The 26,473-nt window shown below is 36.2% G+C and overlaps 1 long non-coding RNA gene across 1 annotated transcript in view; it reads left to right on the top strand.

The window, feature by feature from the left end:
- Window positions 1-9,611: 9,611 nt before the first annotated feature.
- Window positions 9,612-26,473, top strand: part of LOC136034917 (uncharacterized) — a 29,301-nt gene continuing 12,439 nt past the window's right edge. Inside the window, exons 1-2 of the long non-coding RNA XR_010619290.1 lie at window positions 9,612-9,743; window positions 16,014-16,069. This is a non-coding gene — a long non-coding RNA (uncharacterized LOC136034917). The remainder of the gene's footprint in view (window positions 9,744-16,013; window positions 16,070-26,473) is intronic.

The following is a 26,473-nucleotide window of genomic DNA, read 5'->3' as shown; positions in this document are numbered from 1 at the left end:
CAGTCCTGAGTGCATCCGATATTATACGAATAGGGCGAGTTGAAAAGAATCGTGATAGTCAAAAACTAAATATTGTTGCACTCGGAATACCAGTGTTTGGTGACCCTTCTATTTTTATTCGAGATCATTTAGTGCAGAAGTATCGCATCGATCCTGGCGAGCTAATGGATGTTAGACATTTGCCATCTCGTCTAAATTCAACTCCGAGCCAACGTCCTCCACCGGTAATTTTCACTGTGTCCGATTTCGAGGTCAAGAGAAAAATCCTTCAGAAATCGTTTGAACTCGGAGCGGACATGCAGTTTCGATCCTACCAGTCCAGGGAGGATCGCCTTAAACACAGAGAGCTTATTCAGCAACTGAAAGAGAGGACGGCGTCAGGAGAAAAAGTCTTGTAATCAGGAACTTGGAAATCGTTGTAAAAAACGACGCATACCAGCTGCGGACCGCAGTTCCACAGCTGGGGATGAGTGTGGACTAAGCTATAATGTTTTTCATCTGAACAGACTATTGTCACTAGATGAGACTGTAAATAGTTCGTTTGTCTCAGTTGATGTTCCCATTTTTTCAGTGCAAATTCAAAAGTCTCTCCCGGTGCTTCATCTACTGAACCTCTTTCTGCTGGTGTAATTTTTGCAACTAAATCATCTCTGCACAGCGCAACCAAAAGTCCAACTCGTTATACAAATGATACCGTAAAATTTAGGATTCTTAGTGCGAATGCCGATGGCCTCTGCAGCAAGGTACCGGAGCTCCGACTCCGCCTGGCAAAAGAAACAGTCGATATTGCAGCCGTATTTGAGATATGCCACTAAAATGTGAGACTGCCCCTTACAGCCCAAGCACTTTAAATCAGTGAATACCAACTCATATCTAACGTTGAGTCCAGTGCCTGCAGGAGAGGTGTTGGAATATATGTCAAAAACAGTCTTCAGGTGAGCACTTTGATTCCTTCTTCCCACTACTCTGTTTGGGTTGAGAACGTTAGAATAGAATATATTTATTCACTACAATAGCCGGAGCTAGCATTAGCATGTGATGACAAAAATAATTTATGCCTTCAAAAACACTCACAGGAAAAAAGCAAACATTATATTAATCAAACATTAAGGCCGTGATTAAGTGAACTGATGGAACTCGAAAATCCCATGTTAAATTGAAAATTTATATTTAAAAAGTACTCAAGTATTCATTGGCGGAAGATTCCGCTTTTAATATCAGGCCATAGCTTCTTGAAGATGCTACAAAATGTTTGAAAGGATTTTGCTCTATTTCCCCTAATTGCTTAGAAATCTTAGAAAATATCTAGGTCTTTTTCACAAGTGTACTCTATAAAGGATATTGCTTTTGGAACAAAATTGGTACTATCATGAGCAGAAGACAATAACCTGTAAGATGATTGGAACCATTTTTTGATGTATTTTCCTGTTTTCTAACAGTCCCATAGAATATTTTCAGCTACCTGAAATTTTTACAAGTCGGTTGCCAGAAAGAATCGTTTCAGATCGCCGATAATACCCCCTAGAGACCAAAATGGCAAGCTGGTATAGTCAGCTGCTTGTTAATGGTGTGAAATTTTCATAAATTATTTCAATGCAATGAAGAAACCTAAAAATGAGAAATAGTCAGGAGCCTTCAGTAAAGTTGTGCACACAAAGCAGAAATCATGGGGAAAATTAAAAGAAAGCGAGGTATGCAACTGCGAAAAATTTGGGGATAGGCGAGTGGATAAAGAACCGAAAAGAGGCTAAGGCGGACAGTTGCATGGAAGTTGGAAAGAATGGACTGGTCAACCTCAAACGAGGCCACGACTACTTTTACCAAGTACAATGTCAGCTTGAATGTGCTGAGCTAGATACTTGCTTTTTCATGATTTTTACCCAGAAAGACTTCTACATTGAAAAGATAGACTGCGATCCAGGCTTTTGGACCGAAAAGATTTTTCCCAAGCCGAAAGGATTCTTCATGGATGCTTTGATCCCAGAGTTCCACAGGGGCTTCCAATACGAGAGCCGTACTTATAAGATTAATCTTCTAGTATCGGTAACTGGAAAATTCATTTTCCTTACATTCTATCCTTCTTTGTATTTACATACTTAATTGTATTGTTATTTGAAATAAAATACCTTTGTTTATTGCTTTTCCTCCAACTTTATCAAACAGTTCGTGGTAACGAACTGTAGTAAAGAGCGACCCGGCTCAATAGTAACCAAAACTCTAAAAAATGGAATTTTGATACCAATAGCTACATCAAAAGAATCGCATTTTAATGCTGATTGTAAATATATAAGCTTCATCAAGTTTAGTCTTACCCATCAAAAGTTACGAGCCTGAGAAAATTTTCTTCATTTTAGAAAATAGGGGGAAACAACCCCTAAAAGTCATAGAACCCTACTGTAGAAGTTTCAAGCTCCTATCTGCAAAAATGTGGAATTTTGTATTTTTTGTCAGAAGGCAGATCACAGATGCGTGTTTATTTGTTTTTTTTTCAGGGGTGATCGTATCGACCCAGTGGTCCTAGAATGTTGCAAAAGGGCTCATTTTAACGGAAATGAAAAGTTCTAGTGCCCTTTTTAAGTGACTAAAAAAATCGGAGGGCACCTAGGCCCCCGTCCCACGCTAATTATTCTCCCAAAGTAACCGGATCAAAATTCTGAGATAGCCATTTTATTCAGCGTAGTCGAAATGATTATTGGGAAGTGTAGAGACATTTTCAGGGGCGTTTTCATTTGATTGGAGGCGGGGGTTGAGAAGAGAGGGATATGCTGGGGGAACTTTTCATGGAGGAACTTGTCATGGGGGAAGAAAATTTCCATGAAAATTTAAAAAACAATGAAAAAATAAATATGACAAAGTTTTTTCAACTGAAAGTAAGGAGCAGCATTAAAACTTAAAAGGAACACAAATTATTACGCATATGAGGAGCTCACCTCCTCCTAATACCTCGCTTTCTACGCTAAAGTATTTTTAGAAATTTCAATTATTTATTCTTGTGATTCAGGGGTCATTCTTAAGAAATCGGGACGAAATTTAAGCTTTAGCGTGAAGAGCGAGGTACTGACGAGGGGGCGAACTCCCTCATATATGTAATAAAAATATGAGAATACAGAAGTTCCTTACTTAAGCTAATTTGTAAGTTACGTATATCTTTAACTAATAAAATTTATTTTTACTAATAATTTTACTAATAAAAAATTCGTAAAAAATAAAAAGTTCTAGTTGCCTTTTTAGGTAACCAAATAATCATAGGGCAATTAGACCTCCTTCCCCGCTCCTTTTTTTCCTCAAAATCGTTCGATCAAAACTATGAGAAAGCCATTTAGCCAAAAAAAAAAATAATAAAATGCAAATTTCGTTTTAATTATTCATCTGCGGAGAGCATAAATCAAAACATACATTGATTGAAAAACGTTCAGAAATTAAATCAAATAAAAACAAGTGTTTTTTAACTTAAAGTAAGGAGTGACATTAAAACATGAAACGAACAGAAATTACTTCATATATGAAAGGGGCTGCTTCCTCGTCAACGCCCCGCTCTTCACGCTAAAGCCTGACTCTTTCTCTTAACTCTATTTTTTAAAACAGTAAAAAACTTCAGCGTAAAGAGCGGGGTGTTCACGAGGAAGCAGTCCCTTTCATATACGAAGTGATTTCTGTTCGTTTTAAGTTTTAATGTCACTCCTTACTTTCAGTTAATTTTTTAAAATCTAATTTGTAAGAAAACTTTATGCATGCCGTCACAGTTGCATATACATGGACATTTTGTACTTGAGAATGTTTGTGCTCTTTTGCTCATTTTCTCTTCTCCCTTGGTCGGTAACCAAGCTTTGCAAGACGTAGCCAAATATATTGCTATTTCTCGGCTGAAGCATCTCACCAAAGGAAGCTGTCTATCAAAACCTTTCACAAGACTTGATAATTGGTGCTATTTGAAGTTTTGACAACCAACGGTCTCTAGAGAATTAAAAGACAGAAGGCTAACCTAACTTCAATTTTGAAGCTCGATGTTTTCAAGTTCACTTAATCACGGCCTTAATTAAATTAATAGTCGCGTCAATTATCAAATTATCAAACAAATATTAGTCGCGTCAATATTATTAAAATGATGAGTAAAATATGGAACAAATAATTTACGATATCTCTCAGTACTATAGGCTGAGCAAGTCAGTAACTGTGGACAATTCTTTTTTATTTGTCGGAGTCTAGTAACTGGTCCTTCAGTTCGGGGGCTCTCAAGGTTGGGTAGTAGACGACAATGAGTTGGGGAATTCAAACAATTTAGTCCAAATCTATATGTTAAGCCCTGTCTAGGACTATCAAGTGAGTCCAAATTGGGTTGTTTCAGTGCATCCTCGTAAGTTGAGTAGTTTTGTCCTAGCATAATTTTTACAGCTCTTTTTTGTGTCGTCTCAAGTCTATCTGTTTGATCTTTGTCAATCCCGGATGCTAAGCAGGGCGTGCATACTCAAGAGAAGGTCTAACTTTGGGTTAGACTGCAGTGTGGTAGCTTTACAATAGCGCTCGGAGTGGTCAATCGTAGTCCTAATACCCCCTCTCGCCTTGAATCTGAACAGCATCTTGCTAATAATATTTCTGATATTATCAAGGACTCTTGCAACCAACATGTGGTGATTCCTGGTGACTTCAATCTTCCCGATTGTGATTGGGTTGATGGTTCTGGTTTTTCAGCCAAAGAATAATAAGCTCCATTTCTTACTTGCCTGTCTGAAAATTTACTATTCCAAACTGTTGACCAACCTACACGGCATAGAGAATGTCAAACATCTAGCATATTGGACCTAGTTATTCTTAATAATCCAGATTTGTGGACTAAAAACGAATTTCTTGCCCCTATTGGTAAAAGTGATCATGCTACTATCCTCACAGAATTGTGCATGGCTATTACTCAACCTCTTCCTAAACAACACAATGTTATTGATTACTAACGTATCTCTGAGAGACTTGCTGACTTTGATTGGGATACCATAGTCACTTCGGACATCGAAGAATCTTGGCAGAAACTCAAAGCTGTTTTATTAGTTTTCAAAAACGCTCAAACAAGAACATTCTGGAGGAAACAGGCAAAAACATTACCCTTCATGACTTGTCTAACTAGCAGACTACTGAACAGGAAGAATCGAACCTGGAAACACTTTAAAAAAAGAAAACAGCTGCAAACTATCAGAAGTATCAAAAGGCACGGAATAAGGCCACCAATTCCATCAAACAACTGAAGAAGAGTCATGAAGAAAGGTTAGCTGAAAATATAAAATAGTCCCAAGCTGTTTTGGCAGTATGCTTCTGTTAAATGTCGAAATAGGCACTCTGTCCCTGATCTGACCCATCATGATCAGACAGTTTCAGATCCGGCTGTTAAAGCAGAGATCCTAAATAACCAGTTTGCACCAGCTTTCACACCAGAAACTGCTAGTCAGCTCCCGGCTCCTCCCTCATATACTGTTACTCAACCAATGCCACCTCTAAAGCTAACTGAGGAGTCTGTTTTGAAACAGCTTTCTTTGTTGGATGTAAATAAATCTGCAGGGACAAAAAGCCTCCACCCCCGTCTTTTGCATGAGTGCAGAACAGAAACAGCATACCCACTCTCAAAGCTCATCAAACTATCTCTTGATAGCTCAAAGCTTCCTGTTAAGTGGAAAGCGACACATATTACCCCCATTCACAAAAAGGGAAGAAAAGATTCTGCAGAAAGCTACCGGCCTATTAGTATTGCCTCTGTTGTTGTTAAGCTTCTTGAACGTATTGTCAACAAAGCAGCTATTGAGCATCTTAATCAGAATCATTTTCTCAACAGCTCTCCACATGGTTTCCAAAGCAACAGATCAGTTGATATTAATTTGCTCGATTCATATGACTATATTACAAAACTACTGGAGTTGGGAATCCCTGTTGAGATGATCCTTCTTGATTTTTCAAAAGCATTTGACAAAGTCTGCCATAAGAGACTTGAGCTTAAGCTATAATCTATTGGTTTAGAGGAAAAAATTCTTAAATGGATTCTGGATTTCTTAAGGAATCGTGTTCAATATGAAAGAATATTTGATGCAAATGGCAATCCTATCCTCTTCTCCTCTCAGCTTGTTATTAGTGGGGTTCCATAAGGTAGTTTACTTGGCCCCGTCATGTTCAATATTCTCATAAGCGATGCTCATCTAGCACTTTAAAAAAAATGACGCTATATGCCGATGATTCCAAGGTAATTGATCCAGCAAGCAATCTTGAGGATACTTCCCAACTTCAGAAAGATCTTAATCTCCTTAGCATGTGGGCAAATATTGGCTACTCACTTTCAATATGTCAAAATGCCATGTTTTACACTTTGGTTACAAGAATATCAATACAATTTACTCTCTTTACGGCTAGTCCCTTTCTCCAGTGTTGGAAGAACGACACCTACGAGTAATTGTTGATGAGCATCTTCAATTTAACATTCATGCAAAGAAGGCAACAGCATCAGCTAGCTCATCAATAGGGCTCATAAAAAGAACAATTTCCTCCAGTTCTCCTAAAATTCTGAGCTTTATGTACAAAGGACTTGTTTGGCCAGGGCTTGAGACAGGTATGGTCCTTGCATCCCTTTTAAAAAAAATATGTTAAAATTCTTGAAGATGTCCAGAAAAGAGCCACTAAGATGGTGAGTGGACTGCATGAACTCCTTTATGCTACAAGGCTCTATAAGCTCAAACTCCCCATTCTGGTCTATAGAAGAAGACGGGGTGATGCCATTCTGGTTCATAAACTTATTAATTCAAAGGCACTTCCTGAACTCCTTCCTCTGGTGTCTCATGACCCTCATGCAAGTGGACATAACTTAAAGTTATCCAAGCATTTCTCCTCAAACGGGTGCGTTAGGGAAACGCGCCCAATTTCTAATCAACCGTGTTACCAACCTCTTGAACAAATTACTGCCAGATGTCGTTGCTGCCCAAACCACAAACAGCTTTAAGAACCGTCTCGACAACAGTTGGTCAACAAAAAAATGGAAGTGTAACTGGGAAGCACTCGAATCAGTAACATCAAACCACTAGTCCAGTGCACATATTCAACTGATGCGTCGTTTATTATCAACTCTGGAGTTTCTACAAGAAAAATCCCTAGATTGTTCCAAGCCGCAATTTAAGGTAATATAAGGTAATATCTAAAAGAAGATCTTATCACGCGTTCTAACCGTGTGGCGCTTCATTAAATATAATCGAACACAATATATTTGACTCATTTCGTTTATCATTACAAAAAAACTATCTGACCTATTGTGATCAGATTCCCTTCTGTAGATCTCAAATTCGCGATCCTGAGATCATTTAAAAGTTTTCAAAGGAGTTACCTTATTGTAACCCCTGATTATTCACCTAGAGAATGGCTCGCTCGAGGGAAGCTTTTACCAGTTATGATACAAGTGAAAGAATAAGGTCAGTCTATCATTAAGTTGAGGGGTGTGAAACTTTTTCTTGGAAATCATTTATTTGTGTATGGTAAGGTAAACGATAAAGTGAAAGAACATTGAATAAACTATTTTCAGTAAGTCAGTGAATTCGAAGGAGAGTAGAAGTGATGTTAGTATAGTGAATAGAAGAAGAAATGAATTAATATCGTCCCAGGAATCAAACTGTATACTACTACTACTACTACTAATAACTCACTGCAGCACCAAGCCGCCTGAGGCCAACACAGCTACGCACGCTCCTCCTCCAACCTTATATATTTAAAGCCTCCTTCTTTACACCCTCCCAGGAAGTTCCCATTTCCTTTAAATCTTTATTTATGACATTCTCCCAACCCAGACAAGGACGACCTGCTTTCCGTGTAGCCCCAGACGGTTGGCCAAAAAGGACAATCTTCGGTAATCTGTCATCCTTCATCCGTAGAACGTGGCCTAGCCATCTCAACCTTTCTTTCATTATAGCCCCAGAAAGCGGGATTGAACCACTCTTTTCGTACAACCTACTGTTTGAAATACGGTCAGTCAGCCGGCTACCCAGAAAAATCCGTAGGCAATTTCTCTGGAAAACAACTAGTAAATTGTCATCTGCTTTTCGGAGTGCCCATGCTTCAGAGCCATATTTGACCACTGTCATCACTGTAGCTTCCAATATTCTAATCTTGGTTTGTAGACTTATCTTTCTATTCTTCCAAACTTTTTTTAACTGTGAAAAAACACCCTGAGCTTTAGCTATTCTACTTTTAACATCTTCACTGCTCCCACCATCCTTACTAATAATACTACCAAGGTAAGTGAAGCTCCCAACCTGACCAATCTTTTCGTTACCTAATGTCACCTGTTCATCTTCACTTATTCCTAGCCTTAGTGACTTAGTCTTCTTAACATTAATTTTTAAGCCTACTTTAGCACCCTGAACTCGTAAAACCTATAAAAATTCATTCATTTTGCTCACACTTTCATCTAATATGCTTAAATCATCAGCATAATCTAAGTCTAGAAGCGTTCTTCCTCCCCATTTGATTCCATGGTCTCCAATTGCCTTTCCTATGCTATTTAAGACGAAGTCCATCAAAATGATCCATACAAAGGGGGATAGAACACAACCCTGCTTAACTCCTGATTTAATGCAAAACCAGTTGCTAACCTCATTTCCTACTTTAATCGCAGCAGTATTATTCTCGTACACAGCGCAAATCACTTTAATGTATTTTTCTGGTATACCATATAACGATAAGACCTTTGTTAACGCTGTTCTATCAACAGAATTGAAAGCTTGCTGATAATCGATAAAACTAAGGACCAAAGGTGTTTGATATCGGAGGGACTTCTCAATTATTAACCTAAGAGTGAAAACATGGTCAACACATCCTCTAGCTTTTCTAAAACCGCTTTGTTCTTCCCTTAAAACTTTGTCTACAGCATGTCTCAGTCTAAAAAGTATCATATTACTCAGTAATTTGCTACCTACAGAGACCAGACTAATGCCTCGATAATTACGACACTCACTCTTGTCACCTTTCTTATACAGTGGTTTAATTAAGGTTTTCCTAAAATCATTGGGTACTTCCCCCTTTTCAAAAATCATGTTCATAATCTTCAGTAGCTTAAGAAACTATTAATCATACTATCAGCACCTGGAGCCTTATTATTTTTTAATCCTTTTAGTACTGTCGCTAATTCTTCCTCACTAAACAAATCTTCCTTCACATCTAAGGTATCACAAACTTTTTCATTTTCATCTATATCTTTTCCTGCAACTGTATCCAACTATATATTAGTTTCAAATCAAACTATATATTAGCATCAAAATTCTGTATTTTAGGCTATCGTTTACTATTGAGCCGGATCGCTCCTTACTACAATTCATTACCACGAATCGTTTGATTTCCTGAATATTATAGAGCGCTGCTGTAGGGTTCCACCAAAATTGGAAAAAAAAATTGGGATCTTTTGCATTAAAGTCAGCTAACAGGCCTCAGAAACCAATTAATGCTGTTTTACGCTGCTTTTTGTAAAGGAAATATCAAATGCATGAGCGGACTAAAAGTCTAGCATCCTCTGGGTGAATTAAAAAAAACAGTTTTTGAGCCTTTCCATTCGTTTACTTGATTTCTGTTACATCTGTAAAACACAAAAAGAACCATCCTTAGACAATTCGTCGACATCACGCAAAAATTTTGAGAAGAAACAGAAGAACGATTGGGCATAAACGCAACAACTTTCGAGAACAATCTTGAAGTGGTATAATTTATTGTCAGAATCAAAATGTCTTCAAGAGATGGTATATTTCATGCTTGTTTGATTATTAATTAGTTTATCTAAGCTATCTTGTTCAAATTATAATCTTTAGTGATGAACTAGCCTAACTACCTAGTTGAATTGCAGTCTAATTGTGATAGGCTAACTAGATTTGTCAGACATATTATCCTATAAAGTAAGAATTATTTCTAAAACATGTGTCATTCTCAAAATTGCCAATTCTAGGCTTACACTGAAATCTAAGCTGTGCATTAACAGATTTAGCCTATAGCCTAATAGGTTAGGCCTAAATTGTTTGCATATTCATAGAATTTAGAGAGAAAGGAAGGGTAATCTAATGTAGTTTCTCATGCTATTTTGAAATTCAATAAGTTCTTCTGCAATAGCCTAAGTTCCATTAGACCCCAAAAGGTAACCTATATCCTTAACTATAGGCCTAGTTTTGGACTGTGATGTATAAGTTAAAAAACTAGGTTAAAAAACCACTTCCTTAACCATTCCAGAAATATAAAGATAAGTTTTTGGACCACCCTTATTGTACTACAGCTTGATACAATACATGTAGTAACCCTGTCTTTTATCCACCTTGTCTAGGTGAACAGTTGAAAAGCAAGAATTTGATTTAAAATCTGAAAATTTACAGAATAACTTAGCTAGGCTATAAAAATGACATTTTAGTAAAATTCTAGTTAATTGACTTCTTGCTATCTCAGAAAGGGTTTAGGTTAGGAAAAAAACTTTTAGGGATGAATCTTCAGACTAAAGTATGTCCCAGGAAGGTATTTTGAAGCAACTACCTCGACTCCTCCCTCTAGAGGGCCCTGAAATTTGATGACCTTTAAAAATATGTGTGTTATAAAAGTGAAACCTTGCAAAATAGATCTTCTGCTTAATCAAAGTTCAACAAAATTGTTTTCAGCTTCATAACTTTGCTCAATTCTACTTTGTAAGGTTTTAAAGATATGCAAATACATTTCCTAAATTTTGAAAAAAAAACATTGATATGGCTCAAAATTCTACTCTAATAACAGGAATTGCATTTTTAGAACTAAAGGCAGAGAAAGGGTAACTGGTAACTGAAAATTAAGGTAAAATGTTGTTTTTTCAAAATTTCAATAGGTATAGACCTGTCATGTAGGCAAATTTCAAGGCCCTCTAGAGGGAGAAGGAATGGAGATGGGTACTTTAAAATACCTTTCTGGGACATACTTTATCCTGTAGACCCATCCCTGAAAGTTTCATTTTCCTAACCTTAACCCTTTCCAAGATAGCAAGAAGTCAATTAACTAGAATTTTACCTAAGTGTTTAATCTTGGATGATTTAATAATAGCCTAATTGTATGGATGCATAGCTTGGTTTTTTAGTTAGGCTGTTCATTGATATATAGGCTACAATTCTCTACAATTCCACTTTGATATCAAGATGTTAGGGTTTTAGTTTTTGTATAGGGTAAAGACCACTTTTCTTAGGCATTCCAGAAAAATAGAGATGGATTATTAATATTATTAAAAATGAATCAGGAACATGGCTGAAAAGAGATATGATTAGCTGATACTTACTGCATATTATAAGATTAGAACTTTACCACTGTTTTCTCATTTTTCATATATTCTAAGGTTGTATGAGATTCAAAAGGGAGAGGGGAGTGAATTGTCATAAACATGAATAAGACTAAATACAACAACAAAATTAGCAACATAAGTGTCTTTCTTTTTGTTCTAGCATTTCTTAACTGTCCCTATTTTACCCAGTTTAAACACAACTCTCCTCTTTATGTTTAATAAATAGTTATACCAATATTACATTACATACACAGGGAATACTGTATGTATATGAAATCTGAATGAGTTTACTCAGTGGTATTAATTCACAAAAGTTAAAGGAAGGAGAAAACAGTTAGTTTTGTTAAAAATAAGAGAAGGGGCTAATCTTCTTTAAACCTAAGGTAAGGGGATAATCTTTTTTATAAGAATATCAATAAAATGGGATTTTTCAGTGAAAGTACCAAAAACACATGTTTTCCAAAAACTAGGTGTGGGGATCAAGGTGTCTTGGGAAATCTAGGTGGGAGAAGTTTGACTAGGAAAATCTACCCCTATCCTGAACTGACACCCCTGTGTTTATTACCTCAAATTGTAGCTAGGAGCAGTCTAAGGAATTCTCCTTCTATAACTCCAGAACAATGTCTTAAGTTACATACAAAGTTCATTAGTGAGCAGACACTATTCTATCCTCAGTAGCATCCCAATTGAGCTTATAATCTCTAGAGGGCCACTCAGCATCTAACCTTTATTTGAAAAAATCAATTAATTCAGCAGCAACTGTTTTATTAGGTAGTTTGTTCTACCTGTTGACAATGCATAATGAAAATGATTGAGTGCAGACTCTTGATATTGTAGACTGCTTGACAAGTTTCAGGTGATGACCTCTAGTTCTTGAGTTAGTACCAACAGTAGGGAATAATGCTGAGAGAGTATTAGCCCTCAATAGCTTCTAGGCTAAAATGACATCCCCTTTATTTTTCCTGTAAACAAGAGTATTGAGATTTAGCTTGTATATCATCGCTTTAGTGGCACACCTTCAAGAACATTTATATCTTTTTTAAAATATGGTGAGGCAAGAGACATTCCAACTTCAAGCCTAGGGTGCACAAGTCCCTAACATAGAAGACTGAAGACTTTAGGATAACAAGTGGAAATAGTATCCTTAATCAGTTTCATGGATGAACATGCCACATAAGCAGACCTCTTAGCATGAGTGCTGAATTTTAGTTCATTGTCAGTAGTGACACTAAGATCCTGGTCATTATTTGCAGAGGAGAGGGGGTGGACTAAAAAAAATAAGAGCAGCAAGAATTCAGTTTGCCTAAGTGAATGATATAGCACTTGGCAACTTTGAGTTCAAGAAGCCAGGCCACAGTCCATTGACCCAGCAGTTGAAGATTATTTGGTAGGAGGGCAATATCTTCACAGGACAAAGCTAGTCCATGAAGCTTCAGGTCCTCTGCATGAAGAGTTGATTTACTGCTGATAATAGAAGGAGATTCATTGATGAAGATATTAAATTGTATAGGACCCAAAGAACTTCCTTGAGGAACTCTACTCAGAACATGCATAGAGGAAGAAAGAATACAATTAAGAATACCAGAATCATCAAATAACAGAACATATTGAGATTGCAAATAAAAAAAAAATCAAGGATCCAGAGCAGGGATTTCTCTTCAAGCTTGACTGTATGTAATTTAATCGCAAGTTGCTTGTGGCACACTTTGTCAAAAGGTTTAAAAAAGTCAAGCAGAATCACATCAGCAGACACCCCCATATCAAGCAACTTGGTGATGTGATTATATAGTTCAAAGAGATTTGTTTCAGCAGATCTTCATGAATGAAAGCCATGTTGTGAACTGTGTAAAACATTATTTGCTTCAATGTGTTTAACAACTGCTGAACTGAGTATTTTTTCAAGAACCTTAACAACTACTGATGTAATGCTAATGGGTTTATAATTTTCAGCAAGGTACTTTCTACCTTTTTTTAGATATTGGCTTAACATGTGCATTTTTCCAATCCAGAGGTAGTCTGGAAGGATTTAATGATAACTTGAACAGCAGGGAAAGAGGTTGTCACAAAACTGTACAACATTCATGTAGGATTTGGTTTGAGGAATGTAATTTCCTTTAAAACCAATTTATCAGTAATCAGAATTCATTCCATCTTATGTGATATATTTTATAAAGGAGGTTAAAGATGAACATACTGGAATTGCAGGAAAAAAGAGATGAGAAATATTGGTTGAAAATTTCACCTTTCAGCTCAGGATCAGCAACTGATTGACTATTGTACAGGATATCTAGGATTGTGTGTCTGCTACTACATTTTTGAGTGGCATAATGCCAGAAAGATTTGGGGTTATTCTTAACTTCCTCAGTCAGTTTTTCTTCAAACCTTCTCTTCAACTCCTTTATTTGGTTGGGTGTTTGATTGCAAAAAGATCTGAAAACTGGTTAATTTTCTGTGGTTTTAATTTTTATATACCAATTCCAAGCTTTCTGTTTTTTGTTGATTAGCTTGTTTATATTGGATTTTAAAAAAAGTAAACTTTTTGCCAGAAGAATTTTGGTGCAAGACTTTTCAACATGTAGAATTTCTGTTTTTATATTGGACCAACTCATTAATAAGCTTTTTCCAGTTGAGGTTGGCAAGTTTTTCAGAGACTAGTTTGTAGTTTACATATTTCTGTTGCTTAGAAGAAAGTTGTTTGGTGGGCAGACATACCTCTGAAATAATTACTACATGGTTGATGTTACCAACAGGTGCGGTTTGTACATTCTTTATAAAAAGCTCAGGGTCACTGAGAATAACACAATCAAGAGTGTTAGAGACTTGACCTTCCCTGAAACGAGTTGATTGTGATATTGTTTAACAGAGGGAATTATCAGACAGGGCAGAAAAAAAATGTAATAGAGATTCTATTTTCAAAACCAGGTCCATCAATCCATTGGATTTCAGGAAGGTTAAACTCCCTCAAAAGGGGTCATAGCTAGCACAATTGGACATCACATGAGATAACATGGCAGCCAAATTAGATTCAGAGTTTAAAACACAGGGAACACTAGGGCTTCTACAAATGACATGTACTACAATTGAGATTATTTTACTGTTTATTTTTATCCACAATTACTCATTTCCATCAGTAGTCAGAGAATTAAAATGAATGAGACTAACCTTCAGTCCATCTCTTATATATAAGCACACTCCTCTGTGGTAAAGTAGGGAATTCAGATTAGAAAAGACTTTGTAACCATTGATTTTTATTTCGTCATTAGATAAAACAAGGTGTTTTTGGTGAAACTTCTGTAATTGCTGCAATTTCCACTTCTTCTGATATCATATGAAAGAAAAGTTCAGAAAGCTTATCCACATTGGAGCTAAGGAGCCTCATTCTTTTTGAGGTAGGAATCTGAAAGTGTGCAGGACCAGAGTAAGGAGGAACTAAAAGACTGGTAAAGTTGTTGGATACAGCACTATGAAACAACAAAGAAACAGCTGTTGAGCAAGTTTTTACAGAAGAAACAAGAGAAATGTCAGCATCAGACAGAGAAACATTATTATGAACACTACTAGTCAGTTGAGACAAAATTTGGTGATGCAAGTTCATAAACATTTAAACAATTAACAGAGGTAGAACAAGGCAGAGACATCAGTGGGACATTGGAGGGGTCAGGGGGATGCTCTAACTGGCAAGTTTTTTTTAATTATAGTACCCTTACAAATTATAAAATCCGCCTCTCCATTAGCTTTTCTGCATCCTCCTCAACTAGGGCTCTGTGCTTTATTCAATCTTTCTTTGTATAATCATCATAGAAACTGATTGATCCTTTTGTTTCAAAGGATTTCTTTATTATTTGCTTTCTAAATTTAGTTGATGGCACAGAGAAAAGGAGAGGAGAGGCAGCTACCAGAAGGTTTGTGGCTATTTAAAAGTATTTTTCCTTTGGCTGGGGGGGGGGTACCAATGTCAACTCCATAAGTGTGCAATAAATAATTATGCAGGAAAACTGCATCACTAGTCTGGGTGGGGATTGCATATGCAACAATATTCAAATGTGTTCCAAAATGCTGTTGCTCTGAATATGCTATCTGACAACATCAGTTTCAGTTAATTGGGCTACAGGAAGTTGAGACAATTGAGAAGCCACTAGGTCCTGAACAATTGAAACAGAGCTCGCTGATTGTAGTGAATTTTTAATGTCTGATATCCTACTGGCAAATCCTGAGCAGAAATGTCAAATTTAATGTCAGTTCTCAATTGGGAAAGTGTTTGGGTCAACTGACTAGTGGTGGCAAACTCCATCTTGAGATCTTCAAGATGTTGTTCTTGTCAAACTTTTGTACACACATAGAGGGTAAATGGGAATTCTCCTCTGAGAGACCCTAGCAGATGTATTTAATAGTTTTGATAGAACCAAAAAGAAAATCAACATACCTGAATAGCACTAATAGCTCAACAACCGAAATAGTATCAAATGATGCTTTATTTCAATTATAATAATGCTTTATTTCAATTATAATAATATTATTGCGTCTTTTCTCAAATTGGCAGCCAGAACTTCCTAACTGGTTGAGTCCCTGTATCTTAGGTGGCCATTTGTGCTAATTTTGATTGCTTTATTCAGGTGTTCAACTTTTGTTTTGTCTTTTTTATTCTACTGTGTCTTTCCATTCTATGTAAGGGCCAACAATTTTTATTGAAGTTTTATGTGATTGCATTTCATTCATTTTGTTTTTCTAGGTGGAAAAAAGAAACCTTTAAAGCAACCCAAAAAGGAGTCTAAGGAATTGGACGAGGTAATTTGTAGTAATTATTATTTTTAGTGGTTTTGATACAACAAATATATTTACACAATTTTCACTGCCTCTACATTATTTAACGTGGGTTTTCACTGCGGTGCATTGAAAACGAATCCTTTCTCAGCCCTTGTTTTGAAGTTAAGCTTTGTTTTTGCGTAGCTTTGTTTTTGATTTGACTATGCTTAAAGAGGATTTTTTTTTAGCTTTAATGTCTCAATAATGATTGCTGATGTGACTGCTTTATATAGTACATTTTCTGGCACTTATCCGCTATAGCCACAACACTTAAGAAGTTAAGTTTGGTTGATTCTATTGAAATTTACCTTAGTATTATAAAAATAAATACTTTAGCAAAAAATTATAGAAACTACAACAGAGAATTATGGAAATCAGGCCCCCCAGAACACACTATATTAAATGGTTTCTTACCTAACCAAAATACCAACTAAAATTTTTAATTAGAATACATTTTAGTGCATTTACACTCTTTCCCTAATCTGAAAGAAACCAGTTTTGTCAGACCAAGACCTTGAGCGTGGTGGTTATAACAGATAAGTACTCATTTGCTTTAGCGTCATGCAATGTGTAAGAAAAGTATTCACTACCTCAAAAGATGGAATTTTACCTTGTGGCATTCTTCTTTAGCTGGGCAGTGCATGCAAGGTGGCCTAGAAGGTGGGACAACGGGAAAACTATCTCTCCCTCCCCTGGAGGACTAGGAAAATGCGTAAAGTACATATTTTTGTTGTAGTAAAACATATATATTTGCCTACTTTTCTTCCTACAGTTCTATTTTAAACCATCCCCTAGCCCCCCCCCTCGAAAAAAATGTGTCATTAAGTACAGGCTTTAGATCCCAAAGCAAACATAAGCTCCCAAGTAAGATCTGAAAGCTGTTCATCTCTAATTATGGCACTTAGATACCAAGTGACATATAGCAATCGCAAATTTCTGTTGGTCTGTCTGTACTGGTTTTGCTAGTTCGGGCACTTCCAGATGAAATTTGGTAGGCATATTAGAGACCAGCTGAATTTGGGCACCCCAGATGAAATTTGGCAGGCGTATCAGGGACCAGAAGATAATAAATAAAAAACAGTCTCTTCCCCAATTCGACCATATGGGCGGGAGTGGGGGGATGGCTAATTCAGAAAAAATAAAAAAATGAGGTATTTTCAACTTACAAACGAGTGATTAGATCTTAATGAAATTTGATATTTAGAAGGAACTCGTAATTCAGACCTCTTGTTTTAAATCCAGACTGGATCCGGTGACATTGGGGGAGTTGTGGGGAGGAACTAAAATCTTGGAAAACGCTTAGAGTGGAGAGATCAGGATGAAACTTGGTGGGAAGAATAAGAAAATGTCTTAGATATGTTATTGACATAACCGGACCGGATCCACTCTCTTTGGGGAGGTTGGGGGGGGGTAATGAAAATTAGAAAAAATGAGGTATTTTTAACTTATGGACGCCTGATCAGATCTTCATGAAATTTTTTATTTAGAAGGGCCTCGTGTCTCATAGCTTTTATCTTAAATCCTGACCGGGTCCGGTGATATGGGGGGGGGGCTGGAGATGGAAACTGGAAATCTCGGAAAACGCTTAGAGTGAAGAAATCGTAATGAAACTTGGTGGGAAGAAGTCTTGGCTCTTCCGACCTCTTCACAAGTGCCATATGAGCTCTTGGCTCTTGTTTTTTTTTTTTTTTTTTTTAAGATGTTACATCAGAAAAGGTTGACAAGTGTGATTGGAGAGCATGATGGAATAGCTGTCCCTGCTGGAAATACTAAACATGTGTTTGAATCCAATATCTCTTTGAATAACTTGGCACTTTGTAATATTAAGTTTGCAGATGACTACTCTTGTAAGCTTACAACTTATATAGACGTATCCTTATATAGACTGGTAATATTATCTCAAATCCATTAATATTATGGGATTAAGTTGAAAGGGCAAAAAACTTGCCAATACAGACTTTTTTTTATGAAATCAGATGCAGTTTGGATTTTTTCCATTTCTTGGATTGAATTGAAGTAATCTGATTTAGCTGTATTTGTTTTACTTGACTGTAATTTAAGAGTAGAATTTGACTAGCTGCATTTGGTAGATTTCGGAGAGAATTAGCTGGATTTGACTTAACCTAGGGCAAATTTTTTTTGCTGTCCATACTTTATAATCCCTAAATAATTACTCTTTTTATTAATCTCTTTATAATTCCCTAAAATCTATGGTTAATTGAAACCATTGTTGACATTAAACTTGATTAACAAATTTATTTATTTCAATATTCAATTTATTATGGGCCAATTTATTCAATATTTCAATATTTTGATGCATGCATTTGTTGAAATGTTTGCTAAAAGGAATTTTGAATGAGTTTTTTGTGTAGTGCTGTATACTTATTTAAAGTTTTTACTTAAAAAGAAATAGTCAGTTTTTTGCATCGATGGATGATTTAAAACCAAAGGCGTCTATGCTTCCAAACAAAAATTTTTGACAGTTTTCTGTAGACTTGGTGACCCGTAAATTGTGGCACCCTGTGGTAACGACCTAGATTGGTTTCACTGTCATTACGGTCCTTTTGACTGCTGGAGCAAGGTAAAATATTTCTTTTGTGTGTATAACTACAACTATTTGGTATAAATATATTGGACACAACTCGAAGTGGAGCTGGATTGTTCCCTGTTGGCATGCAATCTACTCCAAGGATATTCGTGACAGGTGATTCATTTGGGAGGTTGAGGTCATGTGAAACTTTCCTGAATCTGCTTAGTAAGAACGATTAATAAAAAGAATAACATTCATAGGAAAAGAAGACAGAACAGCCACGAACCAAGAAAAAAAATACATAGTAAATAAACAAAACTGCTATATTTCTTCTTTCGAGTTGAACTCTGGGAGGGCCCGTATCTATTGAAGAATTATATACAGTAGTGTATCAACTATTTATTTACGTTATGGTTAATCCCTTATTTCAATATGTTTGTCCTTTATGGTCTTCTTGTCTCATTAAGGATTGGGCATCTAGAACTATTGACATAAAAAAGAGCTTCAAAAATTATACAAAGGAGGAAAAATTCTAAAATCTTTTTCTCAGTTTAAAGATTTAAGATACGCAATATTAGCATGTAGACTATTTGTTTTTCATATGGTTGACCCAACTTGAATAAGCTTATCCTGCATGCTGCCCATACCTCTACATTGAATTGATAATTGAAAAATAATATAAAATACTATATTGTATTATATAACAATATAAATTATTATATCATTATAAAAATTAAATGTGTAAAAACAACTTCTTCTTTTTCAGCAGTTGTGGGCTTTTCAGTCGAGACTATTTAAGCCTTTTCCTTTTGACTCACTCTGTGAGATGGAAAGAGCTACGGAGTTGGTTTGTTCTTATTTATCTTGAATCTGCTCAGAATTCTTGCAGTAAATCTTTTGATGCTAGGAGTTGGATTATAAGAGAATATATATTGAGTTCTGCGTTCTGTGTGCAGTTATGGTCAGCAAGACTAATGGCTGACAGTGGGATTTTGTGGTGTTTGAAGCATTCTAACAATTTACATTGCAGGTTATACTGTGCAGATGTCAGCATATTACATTCAAATAGGCAATGGTCAATTGTTTCATTTTTAAGATTACAAGACCTGCAAAGGGGGGGGGGAGTGAACTTCGCCGCTTGAATTAGGAAACTGATATGAAAACGCCTAAAAATTTATCCCATTTGTGCCAGACCGAATTCTATGACAAATCTTGGAAAGGTGCTTATTGGAGAAGGGTGATAGTATTGGATTGTACTTATTTAACAGTACCTCTGGTAGTCTCCAGCGATAAATGTCTCTAATTGATCTCCCACTTGGCTGGTCAGTATTTAAAGCATTTTTTGCAATTTCATCTGCCTTATTGTTACCAATTATAACCGATTGGCTTGAAATATACTGGAGATAAGTTCTTATACCTTTTGAAGCGAGATTATCAATAATCTTAAGACAATGAAATGTGTCAATATCCATTTTATACTGAGGAGCTGAAGAAAGCAGCTCTAGGCTTGATAGAGTCAGAGTAAAATTTAACATTTTTAAATTAACAATCATAAATTCATTAACCATGAGGAACTCTAAAGCCATTATTATGGCCTTTACCTCAGCAGACATTACAGACGCGTTATCATGTAATCTCTCGCCCAAAGCGATATTATGGGATGGAATAAACGCTCCGCTTGCCACTTTCTCGTTCATTTTAGACCCATCAGCAAAAATTTGGAAATGGTTTTTATATGTTATTGCATTGAGCTCGGCAAATTTTTTCTGTATAAAAACAATGGGGGGGAATAGGTTCTTTAATCCACTTTGACAATCAGTAATTATTATGGGGATTGACCAACTCCATTGGGGGGGGGGAATGTGGGTGCAATAGATTTTACTGGCACTGGGAATTTCTTCTGGGTATTGGCATATTCATTTGCATTGCCTCTAAACATGGATGGATTTCTTAACCAGTTATGCAGGGTATGAGACCTATTGGCTTCAATTTTTGTAAGATAATTAATTAAAAGAAATCTTCTTCTTTCGTTTATTGTTGATATTCTACTCTCTGTAAATAGAAACTTAGTGTTTGTTGGTTTCCTAAGACCAAATATGAGATGGATTATATCATTTTGTGTTGTTTCAATTTTTCGCATATTAGTCTTTGCACAAGCACCATAAACGATGATGCCATAATCAATAGGGGGTCTTATATGAGATTTATAAAATTGGAGTTATATGTTCTCATTACAGTCCCAAGGTGTGGCTAGTAGTCTTTTTAATATTCTTATTTTTCTATAGCTTTTTTGTATTGTGTTTGTGATGTGAAGGTGGAAATTAAATTTTTGGTCAAGCATGAGGCCTAGGTACTTGATTTGATTGTCCTCTGGAATAATTATTCCAATTAGAGTTAGCCTTGCATTAAGATTATTTCACTTGTGGTGGAATTGGATGATTTTCGACTTGATGGGTGCAATAGGTAAATCGGAATTTTGAGAAAACTTTTTCAAATTGGAAAAGTGATTTTCGCAGCTTTGAATGTGCAATCTCAAAGGTGTTGCCAGCTGCCCATAGTACCAGATCTTCAATTGGTGTGTGGGAGGTTCATTCCTCAGAGAAATAGGGAGAAGAGGAGGTAGCTCAGGACTGCGCCCTGTGAAAGACCTTTATGATTGTAGTTTGGGTGAGGATGCTGAACCTACAGAAACAATGGAAAAAAACTTCGATTTTCTACGAAAGATTTTTATAAAGGATACAATGTTGGAAGGTAATCCAAGATTTGCAAGTTTAACTTAGAGTGTGGTGGTTAACATTGTCATATGCCTCTTCAAAGTCTAGGAATACAGCAATTAGGACATTATTTTTAGATATTGATTCATTTATTGCATTTTTCAGTAATATAAAATCATCTGTTGAGGATTGGTGTTTCCTTAAGCCAGTTTGAGTATCAGGTATCATATTATTCTTCTCAACAAACCATAGCAGCCGATAGTAATATGGTAAATCATTTTCTCCATTACTTTTTCCTGCACAGGAGTAATCATTATAGGTCTGTATGACTCAAGGTCATATTTAGGTTTATTTTTCTTTAAAATTGGTTGAAAAAATGAACATTTCCAAACATTGGGGAATGTGGATGTGGCCCATGCTTGGTTATAGCAGTTTAAGGGGTTCCTGTTTGTACAAAGGGGCAAGATTCTTTATCCATGTAGGGTGTATATTATCATAGTTACTTGTAGCATTGGCCCTAATATGTTGTATTGCATTGTTCAGTTCATGTATTGAGAATGGACGGTTTATATACTCTGATCCTAGGCGTGGCCGGTAAATTGGATTTATCAAGATTTGAGTGGTATACTTTTATTATTTGATTTTCGCTTTTTTTAGAAAATGGTTGCAAATAATTTTGCCTTTTCAATATAATTGCCATAATGGATATTACCATATAGTTCATACTGGAGTTGCTTGGGGGATGTTTTTCTTTCCACAGAATTTACTTATAAGTTTATGTATAATTGGCTTACATGTTCCTCTGGAAAGACTATTTGCAAAATTATTCCAGCAATTGTATTTAGCATTTATTATTGTTTTCTTGAGATTAGCTTCTGCTTGTAAATTACTTAAATATGTAGCCGGAGATGTTTTTTTAGGTATGTTCTCCTAGCTGCGTTTTTTGTTCTCCAGTTAATTTGGCATTCTTTTGTCCACCATGCTTTAGGAATGCGTTTAGGGATTGTTTTCCTGGGTGTTGTTTTGGGGATAGCATGATATATAAGTATCATAACTTCAGTATGTGTGTCAGCTGTTACAAGTGAGGTATGTGATTCCTGGTTGAGTCTTAAATTTTGTCATTAAACTTATTTTTAAACATAGTACAATTTGCTTTATTCTTGATATATTTAGGGTTATGTGGCAGAATTTTAGCTGGTTCATTTTAACGAGGAAACTATGGTGAAATCGTCAGAGCAAAGGTTATCAATTTTCTTTATATACATTTTGTCCAAAATATTTATTGACACAATTAGTAGGTCAATTGTTGAGAATTTGCCACTTCTGGGGTTAAAATATGTATTTAGATTTGGAGGGGTAGCAACTACTAATTCAGTATTATTTGATATCTAACTTTCAATAAGCTTACCAGCTTTTTTTGCTGGCTTATCTCCCCACAGAAGGCTGTGGGCATTAAAATCCCTTCGTATAATCAGGTTTTTTAACAAATTACAATTAATTATATAACTGAAGAAGTCCATGGCATCTGTAGTCTGGCCACTGGGGTTATAAGAACTTAATATGTAAGTTTTGGTATTATTTAGCCAAACATTGATTCCAATTGCATCAACATCATTTTGAAAATCTGGAAAATTATTACCACAAAATTTAATGTTATTATCTATCATTAAAGCATACCACCTCCTTTTCTTTCTGAAAAATTTTCCTTTCCCAGGATAGTGTATCCTGGAGACTTTGTTGGTTTTTAGTCAAATGAGTCTCATGAAGGCAGCCGATATCAATGGAATTCTTATTCATAAAAGATATCATGTTCATTTAACTTATTTTCTGAAAGTGATCTTACATCCCACTGAAGTATTGAGATATGCTGCTTTGTTGTTTTAGTTTTCATATTGCTGTGTATCAATGTTTAGCTTTGCTATGAGTAGAGCAAGATTTTTTTTTTTTTTTGCTTGGATAAGCATGTGATTAGGTAGGTACAAGTTTGCCAATTCATTTATGATTTTTGCTCTCTGTGGCTGTTGTAGGTTCATAGCCTGGACTGCAATAGAGTTTAGCATAAAGAGGCATATATTATGCGTTAGTTCGTTTGGATTTTCATCTTTTTGTTGATTAGGGGATTGATTCGTGGTAATGCTTCTGATTCGTTTCTGCTTGGGAGGGGTGGCCAGACTAATCTTCTATCGTTAGTTGCAGAGGCTAGTTGGCTCGTCCTTGGTGATTCTCTATGATAGGAATGTGAGCTGGGGTATTTTGAGGAAGGATTCTTTGGGGGGGGGGCTTGATGCTTTGGGTAGATTGGGTGTTCTGTCAGTGAAAGTGTTGGGTGGTTTTATGGATTGTTTGGTCTGGTTTGATTGAGCTGCATTTGCTTCCATTGATGCAAATGGGTAAGGTATGGCTTTTTCTGTTGTTATTTGGAGTGATAGTGCTAGTTATTTATATGGAGGGCATAAAGTTTTATTGGTAGAATCATGGGGTCTTTGCAGTTTATACGTTTTGGCTGATCATTTTTACAATTTGTCATTCCAATGGGGTGGGAGCTTTTACAGTTATTACATGCTTGTAATATTTAACTCCATTTGTTTTTTGTGTGTCCTAGTTTTAAAAATTTTTGGCACTGGATGAGTTTTGGCTTGTAGGGCTTGTGGGGTTTCATTTGTCCAAAGAGTACGTCTAAAGAGTATATCTGGTCCGGGATATTTTTTTTCTTCTCTGATTTTGAATAAGAAAGAATTGCTTGACTTTTGCCATTGTCATCTGGTTTACCCAGTTGGGTGATATCATCAACTGGGATTGTCTTCTGTCAGAGAGGTCTTCCTTTAGGTCCTGAATAGGTATTTCTGGAGGGATGTTGTACACCACTAGTTGAGCTGGGATCCAGAGAACAGATTTTATTGGGATGTTAAGAAGAGATTTTGAATATAGTAATATAGATCCATATAGATCTATATTAGTAATATAGTAATATAGATCCATCAATGTTAATGTTTAAAGAGAACATTGATTTTAACAATTAGAAGGTGGCAACCTTTAATAGAGCTATCTTATTATCTCAAAGGGGGTTTCAGGAGAAATTTTTAAGTATATTCCAAGGTTTTGTGAAAAAAGAGTTGGATCATGGGGAGGAGAATTATTTCTGGTTGGGGAGGTTTTTTCTTTTCTTGGAGCTCCTTGGTAGGACCTCTTGAAGTTCTATTTCATTTTTATCATGGATAGTGACAAATACCCCCACCTACACCATTGTATTGGTCATTGACCCGTTTGAGAAATTGAGCTTGACCAGCTAAGAGGTTGAATGTTTTCGGTAGTACTTGGGGTAAGGTCTGGGGGACTTATTTGGGTCATGTCCTGTGCATTGCCTACTGGAATAAGCTTTAATACTAGCAAAAATGATATTATAATACCAGACTGTCTGCACTCTTGCAAAGCGAGGACTTCACAATCCACAAAAAAACACCACAATGTGGTCCACAACATGGTTTGGTGCACGATTAGTTGGGATGGCTGCTGATAAATCGTGATAAATTTCACAAGAAATTTTTTTGTCAAAATTAATTAGTATAACTTAATTATACTCAATTTAAGATGTTCTTGAATAAAAAAAACTTTTGCAAATCAGGCTGGGTTCTTCTTTCACTGTTTATGAGGATGGTTTAAATCAGTTTCATTTAAATTCATCGAAAATGAGACGATATAAAATTGCCATTGACCTCAGACAGAAATTCCTACATTCCAACTCTTATTGTTACATTCTTCTTCTCAAAAAAGCATCTAAAACCCTAAACGGGCTCCTTTCGGGTTCTAACTACATTTCTTTATATTCACAAAATCACAGCCATAAAGCAATTAAAAAAACAAACAACATAATATAACTTCAGTTACAGTTAAATGCATATACAATTTTTGATTGACTGGTGGAAAGCAAGCTGCCCGTCCCCAGCAGTTTAAGGCCTAAAGGCCGACTGGTACCGATACGACTCTTCCTTCCTGCTTCCTGCAAGCTCTGTTCTGCACAAGTATACAAAGAGAAGACTCACAAAGCACATCTAAATTTATCAACACACACATTGCCTCTCTGTAAGACTTCTCTTCAACGGAAACTGGTAAAGAAACATCCACAATCAGGTTAATACCTAGTGGAAGTTCAAAATTTTGAGATAGAGTATGCAGTTTATAAATCTAATAGAACTTGCAGTGCATTCAAAGAGAAGGTGTTGCCAAGTTTCTTCAGTCAAGTTGCAAAGCCTACAATTTCGACCACTGTGTTGCTTCCATCTGTATTCTTCTTGTCTCAGTATTACTACTAAGTTTGTTATTTTAAAGTAGGCCCGATTTATTTCAGGCTCTTTGAAAATTGGAACCAGAGCAGGAGGAAGCTTCCTATAAGGATAGCGGTTTCTAGTTGCATCTCTTGGTGCGATTGAATAATTTTGAGTAAGCTGTGGGTTGATAGACTTTGCAGTCTCTGTGGCAAGAATAGGCTGGAATGCCACTGATATGCCAATCTTAGATAGAGAACCAAGCTTTTCTCTGATCTCCTGCTTGGAAATTTCTGGAACCTGTTCCTAAGTTTGCGTTTTTCATCGACGGCCTTTTTGCAATCACCATTCCACCATACTTCGTTTGTCTTTTTAGATTGGCGTGGTGTAGACTGGTTTGAAGATCTTGGAATGGAGTCTAAAGCAGCTTTTTTTAGGACACGTGTTAGGATTTCGGCTTTTTGTTCTACCTCTGGAGCTTTAAGAACCGCTTCTTAACTTATATTAATTAACATATGTTTGAACGTTTGCCAGTCAACTTTCTTATAATTAAATCTAAAGATAGGCTGCACAGTTTCACAGCTCATGTCATTTATTGTGGTCAGAATTGCAGAATGGTCTGTCTGTAGGTGTTTTATGTGGATTTAGATATGCTGATCCTATCTGTAGGTTAACTATTGAAAAGCTTCTGTTCCTTATATTATAACAGGTGTTTAGATGAAATGGTGTAAGGACTGAAGCATCTGAGACCTCTGGAATTACTTTTTCAATACACTTGCCTGCAGTGTTTGACTGATTTACATAGTTCCACCGGGGACTCTGGACATTCAAATCACCACATATAACCTAATCGTTTTTTGCCCAGTTAGCTGTTCGCATA

Source organism: Artemia franciscana, chromosome 13, assembly GCF_032884065.1.
Source record: "Artemia franciscana chromosome 13, ASM3288406v1, whole genome shotgun sequence".
In the NCBI taxonomy this organism is placed as follows: Eukaryota; Metazoa; Arthropoda; class Branchiopoda; order Anostraca; family Artemiidae; genus Artemia; species Artemia franciscana.
The sequence above is the reverse complement of the archived record's forward strand: the minus strand, read 5'-3'. Positions and strand labels throughout refer to the sequence as shown.